A 9,390-nucleotide genomic window follows, 5' to 3' on the forward strand; every position below is an offset into this window, starting at 1 on the left:
ATCTCTGAGTGCTGTCAGTGTGCTGCAGACAGTATGGAGGACCAGGGAGAGGGAGATTGAAAAGCTCAGTATCATCAGCAGATGCATACAGTCCTCACAAGCAGTCCTCCCTCCTCCTCGCTGGCCCTTTGCCTCGGAGTGCTAGCTGGGGGCTGGGGTCTGACAACACCCCCTGCCCCTTGAGCAATGAATGTGGGGAAAAGCCTAGCAAGGGCTGCTTCCTCTTCCCCCTCCAGGAACACTCCAGCTGGGGACTGTGCATGCAGGGTTGGGGTTTAAACCCCTCCCCAATCATAGCATCCTGCTGGGGCCTGCCACACTACCCCATCAGCTCAGCATCATGGAAGGGAAGGGAGGGCTCATTCTAGCACCTCTCAGCTTCTAGCCTGATCCACTGTAGGCATATGCCAGCATTTTCCGAATCAAAAGTGCATGTCTAACCACTTGCAAACCAATTCAATCTTTGCAGGTTAGACTAACCTGCAAAGATTGAATCAACACAGGCTTCGGCTTTTTGAATGTCTGTCCCTAGCCCCGTTCTCCAGAAAGACCATTTTCCAATGATTGTATGTAGCTTATTCACACTGCAGTGATCAGGCAGCTGCAAACTGTGAAAGGCCCTATTGTACTTTATAGCCATATAATAAAAGACAGTAAGGCTTATGAGCCTATTAAATAATACTTGCATTTTTAATGTAAAGGGTGCTTTCTAAAGGAAGCTAGTTATCCAATATAGCCTTGATTCCATCAAATACTGTGAATCAAATATTGTGAAGTAGGAATTGACAGAATAGCAAAAAGTTAATGGCAATATTAAAGTATTTGGCTTGTACTAATTTGTAGGACTTTACTTGTGGTAACTTGGAAATATTTTTACAATATTTGTGAAAAGTGCTCATGCATCTCAAAGCACTGACACACTTTGAATCTTCAAACTGAAATGTAAGTGCCTTTTAACTTGCTAACATTCATTTAAAGCATTTATATTGTGCAGTTAGGAAAAGGATACCATGATGTGGGGGTAAGTAAACAAAAGCCAGAATATAAATAGCAAAGCATGTACTTTGCAAACTAACTATAAGTTAAAAGCCATGTTTATCCAAATTATTAACCACAACATCTCTCTGAAACAAATTGGAGTCTACTTACAATAATTCACTAACCAAACAGGGACTAACTTCAGAAAGAATGTTATTTTTGATAACCACTTCTGACTGTTATCAAAAAAAGATATCCATGTACCTATAATTAATTTGGTCATCACCACTACATCATCATATCATTCCATCACAATCCCATAGCATCCAGATGTATTGCTTGATATGTAAATATAAATTGTGGCTTTTCTTATTCACTATATCCTTTCCAAACCACAGATATCTCCTGTACACAGTATGCTATTAAACCTTCTAAGAAGGCCAAAGTTAATAACTGGGTTCTCTAAATGAACACATTTTATTCTACGAAGGGGTTTATTATCTGAAGTCAGACAGGCGGCAAAGTTTGCTGATGAGAAATAACCCCTCTGTCATATTAAAATGTTTTGACAATTGTTAAATACATGTGATGATACATTTAAAATATCTTGGACCAAGGGTAGATGAGATGAATATTGCAAGTTAAAAGCTTTATTATCCTAGAATCTATTTTTATTCCTTTAAGACTCAATGCCAAAACTGTACAGGCTTAAATCAAAGCACAAATGGAGCCATCATCTTTAATACTAGTCAAAGGAGATTCATAGTTCAAGTTATTTTGCTTCTCTCCATGCTTACTCTTGAAAAAAATATTCCCCAACTATTTTTTTCTCCCATGTCTCCACATTTCTGCTTATTGTGAAGCAAGATAGCACTTTCAGTTCAATTTCTATGTATATGTGCATGTGTGTATACACACACACACACACACACACACACACACACACACACACACACAGAGTACACATTTTTCTAGAACAAAATTTGGTAGCTTGGGGAGAAATTGTACACATGCACACACACATATTATACAAAACAGCTAAGCTTCACTTAGCATATCAGCAAAAAGAGGACAGCACTGAGAAGAATTCAGCTGGTTTTAGTTTGTATATTCCAAATGAAACAAATCAAATTGGATATGGTTTGGGGTTTATCGTCCCTTTGGAATGTTAGTACAGGTCAAATGACAACAAATTCAAAGAAAGAATCTGAGATCTTGCCAAATATGAACCAAGTATCACAGCTTGCACAGATGAACACTGCCCATGTTAGGACAACAGTGAAGCGCACCATATTTTCTGTCCAATGGCACTAAAATTATTTGTTGAAAAGGAAGGCATTTCTGAGCCATGACCCGGGGTCAACATGCCTTTCTTAAACTTATTTTTGCATGGCCAGTCTTTGCAATTTTGGTTGAAAATATACAAAGACATGGTTTTCTCTACCGCTCTTTTCCATTTAGACTGTAAACACTTCCAGACCAAAGTCTGTCTACTACTTGCTTGTCCAAAGTGGTCCTTCATATTACTGTAATGCAAATGAGACAGAACACATTAATGCTTATTTCATTGTAATAACTTCTAGTTTGCATGTGAATGCATGGTAAATGTCTGTGCCACAATAGACAAAATATATGTACACATCAGGGCTCACTTTATTCAAGTTGCCCTTTGAGTTAGGTTAAATAACTGGTTATCCATTGGCCTCCTCCATCCTGTACACTGTAGACACTCAAGTACACTTCAAAGTGACCTTAATTTGTGGTTAAAAAAACCCCCAAACCTAGGAATGCAAAAATATACCCACAGTTATTTTCATACCTAATTTTGCATCCCACAGGACTAATCAGAATTATACTTTTGTCGACAGTCATAAACTGTCACAGAATAAACACACTGAAATAATCCTAGTGCCACAAGAAACACCCAGGTAGGGCTTCACTGGAAATAAAACCTATGGAATCAGAGAATTTAATTATTTGGATCAGCATGATGTCTGACAGCATCAGTTAAACTCCATTATATGTTTGTGTCTAGCCATCCCTCTTTCAGACTAGCAAAGATTTTTTGGGGTGATTTCTTTTCTTGGACCATTTTCAGTTGGCAGAAATGTTAGACAAACTTTTCAGCACAGTGTCCGTGTCTGGGGAAGGCCGCTTTGTACCTGTTAACTTGTTTAACATCTCTCCCAACTATACAATTGGTCCATGAAAAGATTTCAGCAAAAACCCACCCCCAAAAAACTACCCTTGCTTTTCATGCATTTCTTGGACCATCATGGATACAACACTCTGACTTCATCTTTCAGAGTGCAGCTTTTGTCCCTCATTTGAGCTGGATCCCTGGATCCTCATGCACTGCTTCCTATTTTGAGCCCTGAACAAGGCTAATCACATTTCATGCTTCATAGTGTAAGCTGATCGCCACAAGGATTAGGGAACTGACCCTGTCCCTCCCTTCTCATGTAACATCACACTCCTGGAGAGGTGCATGACAGAAGGTTTTCTGTTCTTTCAAGATGAGGGCATTAAGCACTGCTGGAGACAGGATACAAGACTTGGACTGTTGCGACCAGAAAAGCTTATATTATTTTATTTCCTCCATCATTTATTTTTAAGCTGAGAGAGGACAACAAACTAAATAGAGCAGTTATATTGTCTCAAATTGATCTTACTCTGCTGGCACCACATTTTTAAATAAGAGTTCAGTTCTTAACAGACTCAGCTGTTTTCTAGAGGTTAATTGCCACTTCTGGCCAGAAGGCTCTGGGAGGATACCTTTTATTAGCCTAGGAATTCTTGAAAACTCTTCTCTTATATGTGGCTGTCATAGCAGATTTCCATTTCAGATTAAGATATTAAACAATTCCATTTTAGGACATTTTAGACCTTTCCCTATGCTTTTAGAGTTGCATTCCTTGGGCCATTGGCTGCAAACAGTAGTGGTAAAATTTTCTTCCCAAAATAGTTCCTGCCCCCACCTTTTCAAACAGAAGTACAATTTTAAAGCTTATAAAAATGTTTGTTTGGAAATGAAAGGTTCTAGTTTGGGGAAATTTTCTACATAATGTTCTACACAGCCCAAAATATTCACAGTGGCAGCTAGCCTTCCAAAAGGCTCTGTGCATGCTTCGGAGTAGAGTGTCCATAGTTTTATGAAACCAGGCCTCACTCCTTCAAATGGGAGCAGCAGCAGCAACAACAACATAGCATTGTAGAAACAGCAGACATGAAAAATTACACAGCACTGGCTTCTTCAAATTGACATGGAGTGAAGAATTCAGCAAAAAGGCTAAAGCTAAGGCAGCTATTTTATTACTGCATCAAGAAACAGAAGATAGAGAAGACCAATAGTCTAAATAGTTGGGCATTAGTCATGGCTGGAGTTTGGGTACCAGACTTTTAAGTTACATTTTATAGGTCCAAGTGTAGCCCAGGCGTACAAAGGGTATGTATCTCCCTCTTCGAATAGAAGGGGATTGTCAGCAGGCAGAGGTGCCCTGGGAGGGAACCGTCAACCGCACAGTTTCCCCTCATTTTCCTATACAGTCAAGCAAGGAACTGTTTAACTGTACACAGGTTTATTAATTAATAAAACAAAGTTATAGGCCATGTGCAGACAAAACAAGAGGCATGTGTACACGATAGTTTAAAGTGGGCTAAATGCTTTTACACCGCTTTAATGGTGCTGGTGTTTGCACGCCTCGGTGGTGTATTGCACATTAATTCCAGCTGCTGTAGGAAATTTGCTGGCTTAATGCACCTTAAATGACTTGGGGCACAGCAAACTAAGACTCCTTTGAGTGGAGTGAAGCACCAGGCTTCGTGCAGCTCCGCGGCTCTGCAGGAAGCCCTACAGACAGCCTGGCAGGAGCCTGGGAAAGCAGCTCCACCTGAGAAAAGCAGCGAGCCTGATCTTTTATTTTTTCCCTCCCCTGGAGTCTGCCTGCCTACTGAGCTGCGTAGGGGCCCAGTTGCTCCCTCCATGGCTGCAGTGCCCCCGGGACCACCGGAGCTGGGTGTCTGTGGGTGGGTGTTGCCTGGTTGGGGGATCCGCAGCTGCCACAGAGGGAAGCACCAGCCTCCCTCCCCATCCCCTCCCCCCATAGCTCAGGGACCACTCTGCCTTCCAGCAGCTCACCCTCCCCTCCCCACTGGAGAGGCATGTAAGCGTGTGCACAACCCGGGGGTTTAATCAACCCTAAATTGAAGCGGTGTTTTTTAAAATCAATTTAGGGCCCCCGTTTTCATCTACACACACACACATATAGCAACATATAAATAATCACTTACTCAATGGTACAGGACTATATTATATACTTGACTTACATCTCCTATAGAGCTTCCACCCACATAGGTAAGTAACGGATCTGGAACAGGTAAGTATAGGTAAACACAGGTAAATACAGCACATCAACAGGGATAAACCCAGTTACCTATTTACAGTCCATGAAAGAACATCGCCATGTATGCAATGGAAATCAAAGATTAGAATACACTTGTACTCATATAACAGTGAAACCTCAAATGACAAAATATAAGGCACAAAAGACAAAATATGAGGCACTTGCCCACCCTTCTGGGTGTTGAGGGTGCTACTATGCTAGGGTCTCCCCATTCAGTGAGGGGAAGCCTGGCTGCAGCTCTGCCAGGGGAAAAGGGATGATGCTCCAGGCCCCTCCAACACCTCGTGGACGGGGACGGGACCCCTACCTCACAGGGGTCCCTGCTGGCTTCCTCCTGAGGATTCCCTCCCCTGTGGGATGCCCTTGTTCCCAACACTCATGACCCCCAGTGATGTGGGGCTGCTCCGGCTCTGTGGGATGGGCACCTCTCCTGGCACAGTGGCTGGCCGCTGCCCGGGTACTCTTATATCCCAAGGCCTGCTCATGGCCCTCTGCACTGAGCTGTGGACTGTAGGGCTCGCTCCTTACGGCAGGGGTTGGAGACCCAGGCTCCCTCATGTGACACCAGGACTTGATAAGGTGCTGGACCCGCTAGTGGGTGCTGCCGCATTAGTAGCCTGGCCGTGTGCTAGTGGTTCAGACCCAAGCTGCCTTGGAGCAGCTCCCCAAGTCCCGGTCCACTCTTGGAACCCCTGTGCAGCAATCTCTGCACGGCACTCCTGGCCCACCTGTTGGAGTTGCAGACCTGAGCCACCTCAAGTGGCTTCCAGGGTCTGGGCTCTATGTGCCAATCTGTGCACCACTTCCTGGCCACCTGCCAGGGGATGCAAACCCAGACTACTGTGAGCAGCCCCAAGGTCTGAGCTCCACACACTGCTCTGCGCACTGATGGGGCGGAGGTGTCGTTCCGGTGAAGGGGGTGATCTTTGTTACTCTTCTAGGCATTACTTTGACTGCTGGGCAGCTCTTCCCCAGCTCTTCTTAGCCCCTCCTTCCTTCATCATCCCCTGACACATTTGCCATATGCACAGCACATGGCTCCTTTTATTCGCTTTGGAGGCTCTGCCCCTGAAGTCTTGGTGGACCTGCAAAATGCAGGCTTCAGTCAGGTTGGGGAGGCTCCTTTCCCCCCCGCCTCCCTCCAGGCAGGGTTGTGTCAGCTCCTCCCAGCCCTTACTTGATTGGTGGATGGGCTTCACCAATCAAAATGAAGATTTTCTGAGCCCAGGATGTGCCGGGCTGAATCAGTATGTCTGCCATGCAAGAAAGTTTATTCTATCAGCCCACAGCCATAGCTTCCTACAATGTGTTTCTCAGTGTTTTGTTAAAAATCCAACTTAATACTGCCTTAAGCAAGAGAGCTTCCATTGTTTTCTTCAGGAGACCATTCTGCAGCAGAAGATGTTCATCTCTGCATTGTACCTAAAGGATCTTTTGTTGCCTTTTTATCCTATTACCAACAGTTGAAACTTCTGAAAGAATCTTTCTCCAGTTTGCAGTATAAACTCTTGATCCTTTCCTTTCTCCAGCTCCTTGATCAGCTGCTTAGTATCTACATGGGGTAGTGTTGGTAGTGCCTCACTTATTTGGCTGCAGTTTTGCCCTCTGTCTGTTGTCTAAATTCTATAGAATAGGATTAAAAGAACACATTATCCTTGGCATTCACGTGTGCTGCCTTCACAGGGGATATGTGCAGTTTCTCCACATAAGTCCTAGTATTTAATTGATTTTCATGCCAAAACGTTCCTTGGACTCAGTGAAGATATACACTCTGGAGACTTTTGCAACCAAATAGCTTCAGATTGCTCTATTTTGAATAATCTATCATTACTGCCACTATTATTTATGTTGAGGCGCCAATCAAGAACAGAATTTGTAGTGCCAAACAAAAGATACAGACAGCTCCAGTTCCCACCTGGAAGAGCTCACAATGTAAAATGCAACAAACAACAGAATGGATACAAAACAAAGGAGGCATAACCAAGGGGTAAAGACACCAACAGGCATAATTCCCTCAGGCTAGATATTTCCACAACCTGAGGGATCCAACATCAATAAAAAAAAGCTTCCCTCTTATTCATAACAACCAGTTCAGATAATCAAACTACTTTTCCTTGGTTGTTAAGGGAAGTATAAAGAATTTGGGTTTGAAAAGTTTTACCTAAATGCTTCTCTTTGAGAAAAAGTGATAGGAAATTGACCTGCAGTAGCATGCTTACCTATCAATTTGAGGCAAGTAATCCCCAGAGTGAATGAGGGAAGTGTACTTTACGGGTCTTTTGAACCAAATATAGGCTGTGACCCTTTTGGCTGACTGCAGCATCCTCAAGTGAATATATGCCCTCATTCACAGGCCATGCCCACGAATGTGCCTGATATGTAGATTGGCCTGATAGCCAAGCATCTTCCCTTGAATTCAAGATTCTGTTCTAGTGATGAGAAACGGTATAATCTCCTTTCCCCTCCCTCATGTCCCAGGGCTGTAGCAGGCAGAATTTATCCCATAAACTTAAAATAACAAGGCCCATATAACTTCAACAGTGGCAGGATATAGCAATGATTAACATCAGAACAATGGAAGAGAAGGAAATGCATAAATATACTGAAGTGTTGCATAAAAAATGGCAATTTAATGTGTCCATGTGTAATTTGGACTGTAAGGGAAGGGGGTATATTTCATTTTATTGTTATTAATTTACTAAGGGAACTGGGGTAGTATATTGAAAGAAGAACTCAAAGAGCCTGAGCTCCAAGATGACTATTTCCAGAAGAATACCAAATGAGGATGAGAGGTGGTAAAAAAATAAGTTTCTGCAACCAGTTAATACATACCATTAGTATTCACCTCTGCAGTGAAATTCAGTTCTACTGACCACTGCTTAGCATGGTCAAAACTTACTTTCTAAAAACTATTTTCTGTTGGTGCCAATATATTAGCCCCTTGCTATTTATAATTGCTGGGGTTTGCATTGTTAACACTAAATAGTAGTTTGTTCTCAATTTATATGAAAAATAATAGAGTATACTTGTTTTCACACAATGCTTAATCTTCAGGTCAAAATACAATTTGTTGCAATGAATATTTATAACTTAATACAATCTGTTTTTTGCTCACGTTGTCTAATACAGCAATCTAGATTTGCCTTTACATACAAGTTTAACTCAAAGCTACTGCTTCGTGGACCTTTACCATCTTGCAGAACTAAATATGAACATAATGGCACTCTAGCTATGACATTCAACATTTCAAGAGGAGTTCATGGTGTGTACTAATTTAGTAAAGTGTTTAGCCCCCCAAAACCCATCACCTTACAGGATGCATTGGGATTACCTACTGGTACGTTCCATTAAATAACATGCACAGTACAATTGCTCTGAAAGTGCAGTCAACAGTCTGTAAAACTACAGTTTAATCCTTTTTTTTTCCACAGAGCCTAATTTCTGCCCTACCAGGGAAGTTTTTGTGGGTAGCTTGTAAAGCACCCTTGCTTTATTGGATATTACCTCTATTCCTGTTTTACTGAATAGTATCTCCTATGGTTCCTGGTAAACATTCAATTTACAGTGTGACAGGAACCTGCCACAAAGTTATTATACATATTTTGTGTAAATAACTTTAGGGTTTATTCCCTGTTTTATCATGACATTAATTGCATGAACATGCGGTTGTATTACTAAAGCTTTAATTAGCTTGCTAATCTAATCTTATGTGTAATGTCTGCCAGGGGCCCAAAGCTAACCTAAAAGGATGTTTTTTGATGTAAGCCTTCTGCTCCAGTATGTCGACATCATAAAGCCTTGTTAGACGGAAATTTTAGCTCAAAGTTATGCCACTCCAGGGCAAGATTATCTCTTGATCCTGGTCCATTAAGGTGTGACCACTCCCCACGGCTGTGCTGTTCAAGTTGAAATCTTTGAGCATCCCAGGATGCAGCAGTCTGTTTCTGTGTGCAGCTGAAGATGGCAACAGCTTGAAATGGATCAGGGCTGGCACGAAGAGGGTGGGGGG

Source organism: Gavialis gangeticus, unplaced genomic scaffold (genome assembly GCF_001723915.1).
Source record: "Gavialis gangeticus isolate Ggan-Ray unplaced genomic scaffold, GavGan_comp1, whole genome shotgun sequence".
Lineage (NCBI taxonomy): Eukaryota > Metazoa > Chordata > Crocodylia > Gavialidae > Gavialis > Gavialis gangeticus.